Below are 19,245 nucleotides of genomic sequence, written 5' to 3' on the forward strand. Positions count from 1 at the left end.
TAGACATGAGACATCTGCACCCTATTCACCTCACCAAAACGGCACAGCAGAGAGAGGTTGGCGAACCCTCTATGAAATGGGCAGGTGTATGCTGTTAGACAGTAAGTTGCCAGACACACTGTGGAATTATGCTGTACAGACGGCAGCCTATGTAAGAAACAGGTGTTACAGTAATCGCACAAAGAAAACACCTTATGAGATGCTCACAGGCAAGAAGCCAGACATGTCCAAACTTCAGAAATATGGATCTGTGTGTTTTTCCTACACACAAGAGAAGGGGAATTTAGATTCCAGATGTGAGCAGGGCATTTTTATTGGATATGATAAGAACAGTCCAGCTTATCTTGTGTACTGTCCAGACACAGATAAGGTCCAAAAACACAGGTTGGTGAAATTCACAAACAAGACAGCCAAAGAGAAAGAAAAACAGACACCTGGGTCACACATTGAATGTCAGGACAGAGAGGTACACCCCAGGGTCCTTGACAATGAGGAAAATGTTGATGAAAGAATGGGAAATGCATCAGGTCAAAGTGTTCAAGGTGATGTTTCTGTGGCTGAATGTGAACAGCCAGGCACTGAGAGTGAGGCTAGAAAGAACCCACCTAGAGCTACGAGAAAGCCAATGCACTTACAGGATTATGAGACTGAGGATACAGTAGACCAACTGGTAACATGTGTAGACTCTTGTTATAGAGCAGTTTGTGACATACCACAAAATTACAAGGAGGCCATAGGGTCAACCAAGTCACGGCAGTGGATCAATGCAATGAATGACGAGATGCAGTCACTAGAAGAGAATGACACATTCAAGATCACCCAGTTGCCTCTAGGCAAAAAGGCAGTGGGGGGTAGGTGGGTCTATACTCTCAAGTGTGATACTGATGGGTCAGACAAGTATAAGGCAATATTTGTTGCAAAAGGTTACAGCCAAAAACAAGGCATTGACTATGAGGAAACTTTCTCACCTACAGCTGACATGACAACTGTTAGAGTTGTCATGCAAAAAGCAGTGCAGGAAGATTTAGTTTTACACCAAATGGATGTGAAAACTGCATACCTGCATGCAACCATTGATTGTGAGGTCTATTTGGAACAACCTGAAGGTTATGAGAAAAAGTCAAAAACTGGAGAAAAGTTAGTATGCAAATTACAGAAGTCCCTATATGGTCTAAAGCAGTCAGGCAGAAACTGGAATGCTCTGTTACATGCATATCTCACTGAAAATGGTTTTGAAGAAAATCCTGCTGATCACTGTCAATACACAAGGGAAAAACAAAACGAAAAAGTGATTCTGATTGTATGGGTTGATGATCTGATAATTGCTGCTAACAATGAGCAGGTTCTGAAAAGTGTCAAAATGATGCTCAATGATAGGTTTAAAATGAAAGACCTGGGGAAATTAAACAATTTTCTTGGTATAGATTTTAACCAGTCAGAGGGTCAAGTCACAATGTCACAGGAAAGGTATGTGAACAAAATCCTCTCCAGATTTGGAATGCAAGATTGTAGGGTCAGAGAAACCCCATGTGAGTCTAAACTTGAATACACAGAAAATGCTGAAAAAATGGAAGAGCCAAGGATGTATAGAGAGGCAGTAGGAAGTCTGATCTATTTGGCTACATGCACTAGACCAGATTTAAGTTTTGTGGTCAGTAAACTTTCCCAGCATTTTGCTGAACCAAGTGAAGAGCATTGGAGCACTGTGAAGCATGTGTTCAGGTATCTTAAGGGTACAAAAGACCGTGGATTATGCTTTAAAAAGGATGACGCAGGTAAACTGGGCCTAATAGTCCATTGTGATGCAGACTGGGCCTCAGAGGTTACAGACAGACGTAGCACCACAGGGTACTGTGCCAGTCTGAGCGAGAGAAGCTCTCTCATTTCATGGAAGAGTAGAAAACAACCATCAGTTGCACTGTCTACCTGCGAGGCAGAATACATGGCCTTAGCGTCAGCCATACAGGAGTGTATGTATTTACAACAGCTACTCAAGGGTATTGATGAGTATCAATATGGGCAAACCAAGGTTTATGATGACAACCAAGGAGCTATTGCACTTGCCAGAAATCCAGTAAATCGGCAGAGGTGCAAACATATCGATATTAAATATCACTTTATCCGAGAAACTGTGAACAGTGGGAGGATATCTTTGGAATATTGTCCTACTGACAACATGGTAGCTGACCTAATGACAAAACCAGCCACTAAGCTACAACTGAAAAAGTTTGCTCAGTATTTGTTTGGCACTTAAAGTGCAAGAAATGCATATATGTGCCATTGTATTTTTGTTGTTTATTTTGTATTGAAGGCCAAATGGGGAAAATATTTCTTTTGTTTGTATTCTGTTTTGAAAATGTACCACAATAAGCTAGGATCGAGTGGGGGTGTTAAATGTTGTACAATTATGTGCGCCCTTGCTCATTGTGTCCTACAGAGGGCAATGTTGTCTGCAGTGCGTCCAGGACGTGACGTCACTGACTATACCTTGCACTACATGGCCCCTACCTTATCCGTTCAGATGTTGTTTGGACCGAGAGCTGTTGCGGCAGCACAACCGCACCTCTCCTACCACGATAAATAAATATGCCTAATGAAGGCTAAAAGGAAGCTGTCTACTACTGAGTTATATTAAATCTCCACCGCAACGCACTTCGCATAACAAGAACAAGAGCAGCAACTCGTTAAAAAGAAGGGTCGCGGGAGATTCCCAAAAAATCGCGAGATGTGTCTAAAAATAGAACAACAATATTCTGTTGTATCGTAATAGAGAACCGCAGTGACGCGTCGTAAAACCCGGAAGTAAGTTAGCATTTTTAGCACTTCCGGTTCCTTCCTCAAAAAGCAATGCATTTTTTCCATAGGGTTTTGGAAAATAGCTCGAAATAAGGTCTGTGGTTGACACAAATTTAAGAGGTAATTGACGTTTTGTTCTACGACATTAAATACATCAGCAGTGACCCCACTGGGGATTTTTGAAGAGTTTACGTGTCTGAAAAACGATGGTTGTTACCGGATGGCTGAATGGGACTACAGAAATTGTCGAGGCCGTTGTACGTCATTACGCCGAACACGTAAACACTCCCGCTAAGTTTGTTTCCCCCTGTGTTCTGCTTGAAAGCAAGTACCTGCCTATCTTTAGTATCTGTATATCTATATCTGACCATTAGAATCTGTATTTTTGAAATTGTCGTTTTTAACACCGTAGTTTTACAAATTATAGAATAATTAATTACCAGTGTTTTCCAATTTTACTCGGCAGTTCGTTTCGTTGGCTAACGTTAGCTAAAGCTAGCGCTACTAGTTAGCTACGCAATGGTTTGTTGCTTTGCTCCGGGTTGCAGCCACAGGTCTTCGCATGAAACGTGCTTGTTCTATCGTTTCCCGGCCAATGTTTTCCAAAGGAGAGTCTGGATTCGTGCCATGAGGTAAGCTGACGTTACATTTTTGTCCATGTCACGGTGAAATGTAAATAATGGGTAGTGACTGTATCGCCGTTATAGAGATGGCGCTGCTGAAAAGACCGCAACATAAGTAAAGATAATGAATACATCCTATTAAAACCTGTGTGGCTTATATGATGTCTTATTAGTACAAGCAGCATAACGTTTCACCATGTAACTAAAGATTGTAGTCAGGGAAATCAGTTTGACATATTGAACTAATAAGAAATCACCTCTGGCTTGGCAGAGAACTATCTGCTCCATAGCTTCTGTTGGACGTAAAATCACATGTACATTTTGCATTTATTTTCAATTTAATATTCCATCCCTCACATACTTTTGTATGTATAATAACTTATATTTTGTTTTTCTTGTTATGCTGCTGCAACACAAACATTTCCCAAATTGGGATCAACACAGTAATATCTTATCTTAATTAATTAAGAAATATAACTATTATAATTAGTGTAGCAGCTGACACCTATTTTCAATATGGATTAATCTACCATTTATTTCTTTAGTTCAATTTTCATCTATAAAAATGTAAAAATAGTGAAAATGTTCAAGAGACTTATCAAAGTGCAAGGTTATATCTTTAGATGTTTTGTTTTAGCCTATGTACTGTATGTCTTAATGCTCTTACAGTATATGTGACGGTGTGACTTCCATGAAACTATATTTTATATCTTCCCAACAGACGAGCTGACAGGAAACCTAACACTCTAACAACCACAACATTGCAAAGGAGAGTAAATGTAAATTAAAAACAATTCACAATTTTTTTATTTCTTCTTCCTTGCAGTGAGGTGAAGCTGACCTTGCACTTGGTGCCAGTAAGGATGTTCCTCATGCAGGCTGAATGTTTCTCCTTCCTTACTGACACAGAAGCCCTTGATTTGCAATGCTTCACTAATTGTCATTTCCCTGGCTCCGTAGGGACACTTTACTTCCAGCACAGCAGAAGACCCTACCAGACCATCTGGAGATGCCCCCAACAATCCTGATAGGGAGAGCCACAAATCTGACTCATGGACCTGCATCTGGGTTGCAGTGGTGAATGCCCTGACGCCCTCACATTCATTCATAGTTCCCCACTGTACAGACAAAACACCATCAAGGGCCTGTTGTTGCCCTAGCACCCTGGCAATAAAGGAAGCAGTCACACGCTTTGACTTCAGGACAGCTCCAAAGTTGCTGGCAGTCAACCTTCCTTTCCTGAACAAATGCCAGTTTGGGTTGGTTCGCTGACCAGTGGTAGCCACCTGAATTGCCCTCTGTTGCTCTTCAGACAATGCCATGCTTGCCACAATTGCCTCAGGTCCCTGATGCCCAACAGATTTGATAATTTCAGGAACAGTAAGTGTTTCCAAGCTGTAGTGTTCCTCTTCTGGCTCGGGGGAGAGAAGCCAAGAAATTCCTGAGAACCTGCCCCCGAGTCTGTCCCTCAGCCAGTCACGATCTTCAGAGGTGGGCTCTCTTGTCAGCGGATTAAATTAGTTATTGGTTTCAACAGTCACATTAAAACAGTTACTAAATCAGCTTACTATCACCTAAAGAACATATCTAGGATTAAAAGACTAATGTCACAGCAGGATTTGGAAAAACGTGTCCATGCTTTTATCTTCAGTAGACTGGACTACTGCAATGGTGTCTTCACAGGTCTCACTAAAAAATCTATTAGAAAGCTGCAGCTGATTCAGAACACCACTGCTCGAGTCCTTACCAACACTAAGAAAGTGGATCAGATCACTCCTGTTCTGAAGTCTTTACACTGGCTTCCTGTGTGTCAAAGAATAGATTTCAAAAATACTGCTGCTGTTTATAAAGCACTGAATGGTTGAGGACCAAAATGCATTTCTGACCTCCTGCTAAATGATGAACCATCCAGATCTCTCAGGTCTTCAGGGACTGGTCAGCTTTCTGTCCCCAGAGTCAGAACTAAACATGGTAAAGCAGCGTACAGTTATTATGCTCCAAATATCTGGAACAAACTCCCAGAAACCTGCAGGTCCGCTGCAACTCTTACTACTCTTAAATCCAGGCTGAAGACTTTTCTTTTTGTCGCTGTTCTTAATTGAACTATTCATATCTTAGACTGCACTGTAACTTTTATCCATGTATTTTTTCTTTTAATGTTTATTTTTATTAGCTTTTCTTTTTAATGACTGATTTTAAATGCCATTTTCTTAATGTCTTTCTTTTTTTGTAAAGCACTTTGAATTGCCTTGTGTTGAAAAGTGCTATATAAATAAACTTGCCTTGCCTAATAAAGATGTCATGTGACACATACAATTGATTTGTTGATGGGAATTAATGTGAATAAATTAACTCGGTCTTAAAAGGTTAACGGTACTCTTGCTATCACTACTCACCGACACTATAAACCTTGTCCCTCATGCTAGCCCTGACAACACCGGTAAGCACACCTTCATCTAGGCTGCACTGTAACGTGTCCTGACTTGTAGTGGTTCTCTCCTCTATCTACACTCTTCTTGTCATCTTTGTAAAACGATATCAGACTGGTAATTGACACAGCCATGACTTCTAGTTAAATTCAGTGTGGCTAAAATGAAAAGCTTGGTTAAAATATGCAAGCACAAGACAGTCAAATTCAGCGTGTTATACATCCAGAAATATCGAAATATCGTTTCCCACAGTGTGACATGTATACATAAAACAAAAAGGGCCTAGATAAACGTGGTATACATTAAACAAAACGGGCCTAGATAACCGGGGTATACAGTTTAAAATGTTAATATATTTAAAGTGTTCAAAGTGCAGTTTCAGTGCAAGTCAGTTGAAACGATCTTAAATTGGCGTGACGTTGAAGTCGTGCGACCCTGCTGCTGTACTGGCTTGTAGTTCGTTTATAGCATAACGTTAGCATTTCACTTTTGGCGACTAGATTTATGATTCAAAAATGATAAAAGTAGGGTTGACATGTGAAGATTATCCGACTGAACAAAACGTGATCCCTCTCTTAAATGTGTGTCAACCACAGACCTTATTTCGAGCTATTTTCCAAAATCCTATGGAGAATTTGCATTGGTTTTTCGCGAAGGAACCGGAAGAAGTTTACTTCCGGGTTTTACGACGCGTCACTGCGGTTCTCTATGTCCTGTAACATAATCTTCCTGTGCCAGAATAATGCACTTGAACGCTTCAAAAAGCTTTGTGATTGGCCGGCGTCACCCCATGTGTCGGGGCGTGGCTGGTGGGCAGTGGGCACTATTTCGCTGACGTTGTCCGTGTCAACAGGAGTGACAGTCCGCACACACACAAGACCGCAATTATGGCAGAAGCAAAAAAGCCCAAAATATATCATTTTCACTCCGAGTGGGAGGATGATTATTTTTGTATCTATTCCAATTCAACTTCCATCTGTCTCATCTGCGATGCGAGTGTGGCTAATTTAGGGGCGGCATTTCAAAACAGTGCACAAAAGCTACAGCTAAATGCACAGCAGTTCATTTTCAAGAGCAAGGCTGCTACCAGAGCATCTTATCGTGTCAGTCACGTTCTTGCGAAACACATGAAGTCTTTCAAAGACGGCGAAGTTGTGAAAGAAGCATTCCTGGAGGCTGCCGGCGCGCTTTTGGTGGACAGTAAAAAAAAAAACAGTAGCATTTCAACAGGTTTTTGATATAATAAAAACTCAAGTTAGATACCGTTATTAATCAGCTATAAGTTTTAGTTTGTTTGAATATATTCATTATAATTATTGTACAAAATGGTATAAGAATGCACACATTAAGATATGTTCTTTTTAAATTGATTATAGTCTATTATCAATTCAGGTTAAGAAACTAATGTTGCTTGCATCCTATTTTAAAGGCATTTCTTTTTATACTCTAATAAAATGCAACAAAAAATGGGTTTGATTCTATTAATTTTGTCTTTTTTATTGCACTTTGGCAGCAGATTCCTGTGTAGCTTCAGATCTGAGTTGTCTTATTAGTAAGCCTAATTTATACTTTTGTAGCAACATTATTTTTAAATAATGGCAAAGAAAGGGTTCAGAGTATTTTCTTTTTTTCCTGTGTCATATGTGGCAGCACTGCCACAAGTTCCTCTTCGGAGAGGGTCAGTACAAGTGGCAATATGTTCACCTGCCTGCGCTCATCTCTGAAACCAGACCATGTAAACAGGCTGGTGTTTCTTGCAAAAAATCTTTAAGAGATGACATGAGCAGCCCTACCAGCATTTGCCATCGTGGCTAGAACATTTTTATTTGGTCTTAAATTGTAGTTCAACATTTATTTCCTGTTACTTCTGGAGCATGACGGTTGGCCAGCCTTCAACGTTTAACTGAATGGAATATGTTGAATATGTTTTACCAAAATGTTGGCTATGTTAAGGAGTTTTCAGTGGGTTGTGACAGTGCACTGCAGCATATTTGATTTAATTTATTTTGGTCAAATCTATTTTTATTTATCATATTAATATATGTTTAGTATAGTTTTGGAAGTGCGCTCCAACATATTTGTTGATCTTGTTTATTGGTAAAATATTATATGTTTTAAAGTTCAATAAATGGTCAATGAATAATCGTCAAAATAATCGTGATATCAATTATTGACCCAAATAATCGTGATTATGATTTTTGCCATAATCGCACAGCCCTAATACAAACCCAAGGGTGATGTCGAGGTGACTACATCCACTTCTGTTATACAGAAACCAAACACTGGGTCTCTCCGACAGCGATGGCGGCCTATTTTATTTCCTGGGATGTATATAAAAAATGTACAAGCATTTGAAAAGCATTCTTGCAACAGCTTTTGACTACTTCTCTAGGTCTCCAGGCACTGACATGCAGCTCAGAGTTCAGATACCTTTTTCAAACTGTTTTTTACGTTTAAATCAACTGTGGTTTAGCGTTTTAAGATATTTTAAATGTCCTATTGTCAAGGGATAACATAATCTCTTGCCAACTTGTATCATTGCCTCAGCAAAGCTGGATAACCACACAGGACACAAGGCAGGGGAAGGATGCTGATCAGGTTTTGGAATATTTTTCATTTAAAGATATGTACTGAGTGATGTCTTCATATGGAATTCAAGTGATTTATAAAATATTTATAAAATGTCAGATATATTTTCCAAATCCCCCTTCATGCTGATTAGTTATACTTCAAATTATTCAAACTTTATCATCAGTGAAATCAGGCGAATCTCTTATATCCTTTGCTCTTCTCTTTTGCTCCGATATTTGTCTTCTTCAGGTCGGAATCTCAAACCTTCAATTCTCTTGATGCCACTTGTCTAATCAAAGTCTAATCACCAGTTAGGGAGAACCTTTCAACCTTTACAAAGAAATACATCTGAATATGAGACTGAAACTAATCTTTCCCAGTGTGTCTGACATCCCCTTAGTACATGTCTGCAGTTCAACAAACAGTGTGGATATCTGCTGTTTCGCAAGAATAATTGTTTAGGAGGCAAAGGAGCCTGCTTTATTGAGATTTCATATTTGTTTCTACTCAATTTGAAAGAAAAGGAACCTCAGTGTGCATTCACGAATGTTGTTTGTGTGCGTGTGTGTCAGAACTTCACCTCAGCGTTGAAAAATAAACACCAACACTTCTGCAAATATGTGATGGGAACATCTTCGGGATGTTACCGTCAAGCTGCTCAGGAGCAAACCAGTTACAAGTGAGCAAATGATAGTTGGAGGAAGAAGGAATGGAGAGGCAGAAAAGGAAGGGGAGGGTTGACTGCTACTACCACGCCTGAGTTTGTTTTACCATTCATAATGATAGGATGAGTTGTCTTAATGATCACTGTGATAATAGGCAAGAAACAGTTAAGCTGCAGATGACAGCTGTTTATAGCGGTGCAAGCTAGCAGGGGAGGTAACCATAGAAACAAAACTTAACTAGCTGTTTTCACCGCATGGCTGTGGTTCAAACCTCCAGGCGAGCAAAGAGAAAATCCATATCATGTAAATGCATATTTAGGACGTTTATTTATATGGCATATTTCAAACTCAGTGGTATTACATCTAAAATAGAAACAAAATACATTGAACACATTAAGAAAATTAGTAAGTGTAGTATAAAATTATAAAATTATCATTTCATAGTATATAAGTATATAAACAAAATGTTTTAAGTCTTGTTTTTGGAACTGATGCCATCAAAGTTCAAAGTATTTGTCGCAGAGTGAAAAAATCAGCATGGTGACCTGCTTGAAAGTAAATTTTCCGACAATCTTTTTGTTATAGTATTTGTATTTTTTATTTATAGAAGGACCATGCATACAAAAACATTAATCTCAGCAAAGAGAAGAGATGCAATATGCCCGAGAGTGAAAGCCACAATGAGATATATGTTTTGTCTCAGTCAGTACTTAGTCAAAAGTTTTTTAGGACCTTAATAGCCTCTCAGTACAAAGATGGGGGTATAATCTGGGTAGCAAATTAGTCAAAAACAGTGTTTAAATTTGTTTGATATCCTTAATATTATATCTCTGCCAGGCTGTGGAAGGTTCAATTTTCGAGCATCCTTCCGCTTGTAGATAGTACTCTTCGGTGCACAGATGTGTTATTAGGATCAGGACTGAAACATGCTCAGCAGGAGCATGTATTCCCAAAGGTGGTGTGTCACAGGGTCAATTTGAGCATCAAAACACTGCACCTTCAAGTATTTATAAGGATGATCTGAGTGGAAAAATGCATTCACTCAGGTGCATTCACTCAGATAGCACCATACTGCCATAAATACAGCCATAAACACACTCCAACACAGTTCAAGGTCTTCTGAGAGTGAAAGTAGAAAGCCACGTCCTACAGTGAGATGAAACACTGTAGGTGGTGGAGCCAATGCAAAACCTTCCATGAATACAAATGCTTTCAACCTGGCTGACCCAGTCTAGATTGTGATTGTGCGTGTGTGTGTTTGCCGCTCTGCATGTGTGTCAGCATTCAGCGGCAGCAGCTGCACTCTATCTCCTTTGCTCCCGCAGCATTCTCGCCGGTCCTCAGGGTCAAACACACACAAATCAGCCACAAAGATGTGTCGGAGGCCATTTTGAGCTGACGGTGAGTCGTGCCTGAGCTGCCACTGAGACAATGAGCCCACATCACTTGAGAGAAGGCCCCCGCTACACCTAGGGCCCCCCGGCTGGCTCTCACCGTTTAGCTCTCCTCTGTAGGAGTTACAGTAGAGAAAGAAAAAGCAGAAATCCACAGGCTGCCTCTAAATGCAGGAGAGTAGGAGAAGGTATAGAGGGAAGAGTTTATCTGTAATGAAGCTGCACACGGCTTGCAAGTGTGAAAAAGCAAAGGAAAGGTGTGCATGTGTGTGTGTGAGAGAGCTGCAGAGAGAGAGGGGTTTCACCACCCACCGAGGGTGAGACTTCCTGGCCCTATACCTCCATCTCATTAATCAGCTCGGTATTTAAGAAGGGCTGGAGTGAACACTTGCCTGTCATTAGCTGGCTTTGCCGAGGGTGTCTGTCCGTGTGTTTTTGTGGGTTTAAGATGTGAAGAGAGAGATCTTTGGGAGGAGAGATGGTTTGATGAGCGACAAAGAGTGACACAAAGGAGAAGTTTAGGGAAGAAAAGAGATGTTTTGTTTAGAGTGGTGGGGAAGGTAATAAAAAAAAGGCATTAAAGAGAAGGGAAATGATGGTGAGCAAAAGATGCAGGGACACAGGGATGGAGCAGAGGGTATGCGGGGATGGAGAAGAGGTTGACTTCTAAAGTGGGACATTAGTATTCAAGCGGCACGCCTCCACCGTCCCCCCCCCACACCCCGCTGCCCCTCTACCCAGCGGCCAGCTCTCCTCCTGCGGTGGACCCAGACACTGAGCTGGAGGTGGCAGAGGAAGTGTGTGTGCATTGGGACTCCAGTTCATAGAAACGCTTCCTTCAATGGAGATCCTCACTTTAGAGAAATGTATTTCATTTTTTACTCGGCGTGTGGGTTTCAGCGTGCTTTCAGCTGGTACATTACTGTCACCTGTAATGTTGAATTTCTGTCAGTCAGTGAGCAGGACTTGAAATTTGCAAAGGTGCACATTTGTGAAGTGCCGCCCGCCTACATACACAGGTAATGATCCAGGAGGGCAGAAATAAAGTAGAGCCGTAAGACAGTGAGCGGCAGAGATAACACTTTATGATGTATGCAAAGAGTAGGTAATACTCATTTCTAACAGAATGGGTGTGTCAAATCCCTATTCTGTTTTTGCCAAAGAAGCTCATATTTTACATCATAAAATGTACTTGGGGAATTGTAATAATATCTTACTCAAAATGTATTCAAAACTAGAGATGCACTGATTGCAAACTTTCTTTGCTGCTTCCAGAATCAGATTTTGTGAAAGCCTGCCATTTTTGGCCCTTCATGAATTTTTTTTGTGTAATTGTATTTCCAATATTATAAAACATTTACTATTCAAAGACTTGTATTTTCTACAATATTAAAAAAAAAGATGGTATTGTTCAAATTACAACTCAATGGTCATAGCAAAGTTGGAAGAACGATTTCCCAACATTTTGCGATGTACATGAATGCATCATTGTCCTTGGCAAAGGTCTGTTCTATACATGTGCCTTTCTAATTATTAAAGGTGGGATAGGTAAGTTTGAGAAACCGGCTCGAGATGCACTTTTTGTTATATTCCATGGAATGTTCTTAACATCCCGATAGGAATGAATATCTTAAGTGCTTTGACAAAAAATCCATAAAAAAATGTCGTCTGTGGAAGCATTGTAGTACTGTAAAAAGCACGACCAATCATTTTAGCCGGCCCGGCTAAAATAACTGAATGGCCTACCTGCCTGTCAGCTTTCCATCTGTGCACAAACTTATCTCGTGCCCTCATTGGTCATGTGCGTGGTCGTGTGTGTTGGAGAAAGGGCTCTGTAAGGAAGTCTGAAGGAAGTGGCAGATTTTTTTCCGGCTGTGTATTTTCAAATTCTAGCGCACTCGAGCTGGTTTCTCCAAAATGACCTACCCCACCTTTAACTGATTGAATTGTTGATAGTCTTCTGAAGAGGCTCCATTATTACTCCTTAACATAATGACATCACTATGTTAAACTCGCTCTACTATTTGCTAGCGCTTCAACGACTTGTAGGTGATAGGCTAAGGGGGGGACATCTCTAAGAGGTTGACCAATCACAACAGAGCCGGTCAGCTAACCAATCAGCAGACTGGGCTCTGGTTTCAGACAGAGGGTGAAAAGAGTTGCTGCAGCACAGGCAGTTTGAGAAAAACAAAGAGCTTTTTAAACATTAAATCATGGAAACACGTCACAGTAGAGACAAAACACAAATATGAACCTGAAAAGGAGCATAGCATGTCCTCTTTAATAGAATAAGTTAACTGTAACAAAATTATATAAACACTAGCTTTTATTCTTTAAAACCTTTTGAACATTTATGGATAAAAGAACGTCTTGTAATTATGAATTTACTTGTAATATATGGACCATTCTCTCTCATGCTGCTTGTGTGTTATATTTGTAATGTGTGTAATTGCCACAAAGCAATGTACTGATTTAGTTTGTTAACTCAATCTTCTGTTTTGCTTCTGCTTGTTAAATATATTCATTGTAATGATGAACACCTTAAAATAAAAAAATATGCAACAATGGTAAATAAGATAGTCCAAGAATGTAATGACACTCCCCCTGTGATATACAGTTTGCATAAATTAGTCTAATACATTTTTCACAAAGTTAAGTCTCTTGGGGAAAAAAAGGGTTTCCTTTTTGTCAGTTGTTGACTAATCCATTGGTAATCTCATGTCTTCATAAACGACAAAGTGTAAAATTCTCCATCCATTACACCAATAGCTCACTGTTGCAGTGTGTATGTATATGACTCCTATTTCTTCCCACTAAACTGCTTCCCAACTCCTCCTCTGGCCTCCTCCACTGCTCTCATTTGACTAATTACATTCACGGAGAGCCATGTTGACAAATTCATTTTGAAATCCATTAGTCCCGTGGCGTTGTTTAAACAATGTGCACGTTAATGTCCATTGCTTTAATGCCCCTGATTCACATTCTAATAGCCGTCTGATAAATCAGGTTATCTGTGACACCTTCTACGCGCCGTGAAGAGCGGAAATTAGAGAATTATTAACTATCCGTGGTGTTCTGTCGTGTCCGGGTGTGTTAGGGGAAGAGGAGAGGAGATGACAGAGAGGAGGAGGGAGAGAAAGGGAAGAAAATAACGAAGAGAAAGCAGAGAAATTAGAGAGATGGTTGAGGTGAAAAAGAGACCAGAGGGAAAAACAGAGTAAGAGATAATAAGGAACATGCAGAGCAGCAGGACTAAGTGACAGTACATCTAGATGAGACTCAGACAAACATTAAAGAAGAGGGACTGAGGGCAGGATAAGGAAGAACATACTGTAGGGGGGAAACCATTTATGTGCATGTTAATGTAGCATTCCACTTCAACCCCTTGCTCATTGTATCAACACTTTTTTTAGATTTAAACTTATTACAACAAATATAACACTACATTTGAAATGCTGCACAAACCAGGTATAAAATATGAATCATAGGTGAGAGACCATTATAATGCACTGAAGTATATGCATGGATTTAAAAACAGGTTGTTCTTTATTATTGAATTGCTCTATATTGTTCAATATATATACTATACTCTATAAAGGACATTTAAAGGGACTCATTATCAGCGTTCATATAATTGTGTTTTGTGTCTCCACTGTGACATATCTCCATGATTTAATGTTCAAAAAGCTCTTTATTGTTCTCATACTGCCTGTGCTGCAGCACCTCTTTTCACCCTCTGTCTGAAACCAGAGTCTGCTCTGATTGGTTAGCTGGCTGGCTCTGTTGTGATTGATCCTACTTTGCCTACCACGTACAATGTTTTGGAGTGCTATAGAAGCACAAGTGTTACATTGTGATGTTACTATGTTACTGAAGTAAAAAAAAGAAATTGTTTCAGGTAGTGGGGGGATCAAGAGAAACTCCCTCGGTAGGGAACTTTGAATTTGAGCATTTCCAGACCATTTACATGCACAGAAACCCCATATAAAACACTATAGGAAAGGTAACCCAGTCTTAAATCCCTCCCAAGTTATTAGTAATCTATCCATCTATCAATCAATATTCTACTGTAGCTACTCATCCATGATCTCATGGGACATAATGTCTGTAATAATGGATTCATCATGTCCCCTTAGTGGTCACGCTCAAACCCAGGGTATGATGGCTAATATGTTGTCCCTCAAAATATTTTCAGTGTGCGTTTCTGAGATTTTAGAGATTTTCTCAATTTAATAGTTTGAGATTTTGTTTGTATTATAACCAGACAATCAGACTGTAAAAAGCACTGTATGGAAAATAGACATCACCAAAGGGTTGCATGCTTCTGCTTACAGTCATATTGCATGTTTATATCCATATCTGTCCAAAATGTTATCACTTTATTATTGTATCCTATTTGACATTAGTGTGAGTAGTCATAATTAGCACATTCATTTTACATTTAGTGAGATCACAGTGACATTTACCTCTGACCAACAAATCTTAATCAGTTAATTCTTAAGTCCAAGTGGATGTGTGCACCACATTTGAAGAAACCTTAAGTGTTAGGTCATAGTGACCTTGAACTTTTACAATCAGAATCTAATCAGTTCATCTTAGAATTCAAGCATAAGTCAGCACCAAATGTTTTGTTCCTGGCATTAGCAAAAATGGAATGGATATTCAAACGAGCGAACAACCCGAAGACATAACACCAACTGCTTATGATGTTAGTGGTATTGTATTGTTTTAGGTAGCAGTGAAACACACCATTGTAGACGCTACGAGGACAATACCTCTCTGATGATTTCAATGTAACCGGCAGAATTAGCCAGTTCAATCTGCATTTATCTACCAGGAATGCATATAACTCATTGGCCATCATACTTCGTTGCATAATAACATTACAAATCATTGCTGCATTTCTTTGATATAGTCTCTGCGTTGGCATCCCCACAGTGTAAACGCAGTGGTGTCATTGAAGTGAATGAGGAGGCTGGATTTCCTTCACACTGTGCTAATGCCTGGCAGAACACCCTCATTTGCAAAAATACTTGGATGAAACCCAAGTATGTATGCATGCACAAGACCTGCCTCTCCACACTTCTCCTTACTGACTGGATATTAACTCTCCAACAGTCCCACATCTACTTCAGCAGTTCCAACTCCACTTTCACCTCCTCCCTCCTGCTCCTCTGTCTTAACCCTGTCTCTAACAAAATCCTTGCTCCTTCTCCTACTCTTCCTACTTCTACAACCATCCCTCCTCTTCCTCAGTGTTAGTGTCAGTAGCCCCTGCCTGTGGTGTCTGCTGGAGTGTGTGGATTAGACACACAGGCCTTATTAGCTGCTTGTTTACCTACCAGCACCAGCACCATCACCACCACAGGGCTTCAAGGGCAACACCAGAGCATCATCTCCCACACACACACACACACACACACACACACACACACACACACACACACACACACACACACACACACACACACACACACACACACACACACACACACACACACACACACACACACACACACACACACACACACACACACACACACACACACACACACACACACACACACACACACACACACACACACACACACACACACTCAAGCAGAAAAAACTGCTAGCACCTTTGGTGTGCACGTGCATGAGTGTGAGTGCTATCGTGCCCCCGTAGAGTCGCCCACTATGGCACAGGGCTCTTAATTAAGAGAAGAGAGTTTGTGTTTGTGTGTGTTCTGGGGGCGGAGCAGCTGGCAGGAGGCACTGAGGCCAGAGAACATCTGCAGGAGGCCGCACACACACCTTAACACACACAGAAAACACATTTGAAGGAATATGAACACACATAACTACACACACATCCTCGCCACGTCTTGGCAACTCACACCCCGAAGACACAGAAATACACACATGCGAACACACAGGAGGACCCGTTGAACGCTGCCATCGCCACTGACGCCATACCAGTGGGACTGTCGCCATAGCAACCTAGGACTGGTCATGTCACCCCGGTTTAGTGAGACGGGTGACAGGGAGACAGACTGAGCGATAGGCAGGCGATAAAAAGAGCAAAAGACAAAGACGAATAGCGAGGGGCATTAAATACCCTCAACACTACTCAACTCGGTGATGTTTTGAAACAAAAGGGTGGAAAGTGTAAAGGCAGAGAGGGATTGTGTCCTTGCTACAGGGCAAAAGCTACAGCCGAGGGTAAAGGATTAAAAGGATCATATGAGCCTTAGCGAATTTTCTTTATCTCCTGCTGTTATCTCTGTCAGTCATGTAAGGAATTGACTTTAACATCAAATGTCCCGCTTTACATTTGACCCCAAAGGACATTTCATGTACTAAAGGGGCTCTGTCTTGGGTTTTATTATTAATAAATATATTACAAATCTAAATGTATTATCATAAAATCACATTAAGAAGTACATACGCATGTTGGAATATACTACTTTTTTTATGTTATGTTGTCTAAAATCCTATCTACATAAACACAGTTTTTTTCTTTTTTAAAGATATATTTTTGGGCCGGGCCGGATTCGAACCTGGGTCCTCCGCATGGGGACCAAGCTCCAGTATTAGGGCAGCCAGCTATACCAAGAAAGCTATACAGCAAACCCTTAACACTAGTTAGAAAACATTTAAATCTCTTACAAATCGCCAACACAAACTCACAGTTGAAGCACTATGAAAGCAGTGGACAGGTTGGGACACACACACACACACACACACACACACACACACACACACACACACACACACACACACACACACACACACACACACACACACACACACACACACACACACACACACACACACACACACACACACACACACACACACACACACACACACACACACACACACACACACACACACACACACACAGTGAACTCAGTAGCACATTGTGACACCACCGTTCCTCAGTGGAAGTGGAACTGTTCGTGTATGCGTACAGTAAACATGTTAAAGTCCTGATAGCAAGACGAGAACCAGCTATTTTGGCCAAGTTAAAAAATGTGCCATTGTTTGTTTTATTCGTGACAACTCACAAAAGACCTTACTCCCTGTGTACACATCAACAATGAAAGCAGAGTTTATGAAAATATTCTCACTGAAAGAAATGTTACAAAAGGTACATGTTCAGTGACCTTGAATCCATTTGTTGTGGTCAAAAGGATGAAACACCAGAACATTGTCTTTTAAAAGTAACCATGTACTTGGGACTGGGACTAACAAATACAGATACTTGACATTCATATTTGACATTCCGACATTTAAAAAAGCCAAGTTGAAATGCCTGCAATTTGAGAAGAAGTCGAAATACTGCAACAAGCTTACACTGCACCCTGCACTACATACTGTATATCCTTTCTATTTTGAGAAGTACTGAATAAAACACTGACAAACTGGTGTCTGAACATTATTCCCAGTGGAAAAATAAATGTTAACATGAGCAACTGTTTTGTGTTTCCCTGCAAGATGAAGTGTAATACAGACTACCAATCATCTCGTCCATGGCCTCATTTGTTTACAGTAATTGCACCGGGGTATCACTATTAATGGTGTAATGATGTTTAAAGATGGGACACTGCGCTCATTTAAATCATCTTCTGTTTGGGTTTTTTGTAGCGACGTTCCATCAATGAATTACTTATTACATTATATTACATGTCACTTGTTAGACGCTTTTATCCAAAGCGACTTACATACTCAATACTGTGGGCAATCCCCACAGGAGCAATTTGGGGTGAAGTGTCTTGCCCAGGGACAAAACGACATGCTGACTGCAGTGGGGTTTGAACCTGTAACCCCCTGATCCGAACACCAACGCACAACCCACCTCAATTTTTTCATTTATGTTATTGCTTGCACGCAAATGTAAGTTATTACTTATAAGCTGATTTGGCAGAGAAATTAGCGAATGTATACATCACTTACCCTAAGTGTGGTTTCTTTAGGAGGCATTTGGAGGTCTAGGGTGAGCATCAATTGGTTTGAATTTCATAAAAAGCCAAAGGTTGGCCAGTGAAGAAGGCGAGGGTGGGTGTAAAGTGATCTGTGGGTACTGGATGAGAAAGGTCACTAGCACAGTTCAATCCCTCGCGTCTCTAACCGTCTGTACATGAATTGGGAAATGGTCCGTAACTGCGAAGGCGATGACACACACAAACACACATCACTACATGCTAGCTACTATATTTATGTCCGTCTCAGCTTGTGGCAATGTGTGTGTGTCCTTTCTCATACGCTCACGCATGTAAGTGTGTGAGAGAAAGAGATGTAGTGTTACATGAGATTTACGAATATTCATTAATCTATATTTGTGCTCTTGGGGCTCTTGTATGCAGTATTGATTTTCAGACACAGCCCAGAGTATGGGCGCTTGACCCTTGACCCCAATAAAACAATAATGTGGCTCCATAAAAAACAATGAGTCCCCTGTCTGCACTGACTGCCAGAGCAGCTATTGAACCGGAGAAGAAAAGTACATCAGGCCAATATGACAGAGACTGAGTGCTTCTGAGATTTCACTTACGACTAGAATGATACTCGGGGAACGCAGACCTTCACAAAGGCCTATGGTGCATTCAAATGCTCATCGGAATGTCACACTTCCTGATTTAGGAAGTTATTGTTCCTACTTTGTTCTGTTCATGAGCTTTAAGTCAGTCAAGTCGCTTCAGCTGATTCAAAATGCTGCAGCTCGTGTACTAACCAGAGTTAGGAAAAGGGACCACATTACTCCTGTTCTGGCTGCCTTACA

At 40.6% G+C, this 19,245-nt stretch overlaps 1 protein-coding gene and 1 long non-coding RNA gene across 5 annotated transcripts in view; one reads left to right on the forward strand and one right to left on the reverse strand.

Annotated features, from left to right (window-relative positions):
• The window catches only part of LOC307013871 (proprotein convertase subtilisin/kexin type 4-like), a 246,017-nt gene that overhangs the window by 108,156 nt on the left and 118,616 nt on the right, over window positions 1-19,245 (reverse strand). The window lies entirely within an intron of this gene.
• Window positions 2,513-5,739, forward strand: LOC307013876. The gene is made up of 2 exons (XR_013801097.1): window positions 2,513-3,428; window positions 4,141-5,739. It is a non-coding gene; the product is annotated as an uncharacterized lncRNA (long non-coding RNA).

This window comes from Notothenia rossii (assembly GCF_949606895.1).
Source record: "Notothenia rossii genome assembly, chromosome: 7".
In the NCBI taxonomy this organism is placed as follows: Eukaryota; Metazoa; Chordata; class Actinopteri; order Perciformes; family Nototheniidae; genus Notothenia; species Notothenia rossii.